Below are 385 nucleotides of genomic sequence, written 5' to 3'. Positions count from 1 at the left end.
GCAGATCCTCGGCTCCACGGTGCCGTCTGGGCGATGAAGACACGGTCGCCAAGCTCCCCGAGGGTCGGAGCGGGGCGGGAAGGCGAGGGAGCGCCGGGCTAGGGGCGCGAGCGGCCGCGGCGCCCTGCGCCTTCCTCCCGCCAGTCCATGGCCGGCCGGGAGGCGACACCGCACGCCGCTCCGGAGTTGCTCTCCCGAGTCCAACGCGCGCGCAGACAAACCCCACCTCCCTTTCACCCCCACCAGGATATTTTTATTTTCATCCACACGAATTTGTTCCTTTCCGTTTACCCAGCGAGAACTGGCTCCCAGGTGGCTCCCAAAGGGCGCCTCCGGGAGCGCAGGGATGCGGGTAGGCTAACGGGCGGCGGGGCGGCCGGGATGC

This window comes from Bison bison, unplaced genomic scaffold (assembly GCF_000754665.1).
Source record: "Bison bison bison isolate TAMUID 2011002044 unplaced genomic scaffold, Bison_UMD1.0 scf7180017864160, whole genome shotgun sequence".
Lineage (NCBI taxonomy): Eukaryota > Metazoa > Chordata > Mammalia > Artiodactyla > Bovidae > Bison > Bison bison.
Note: the sequence above shows the minus strand (reverse complement) of the source record.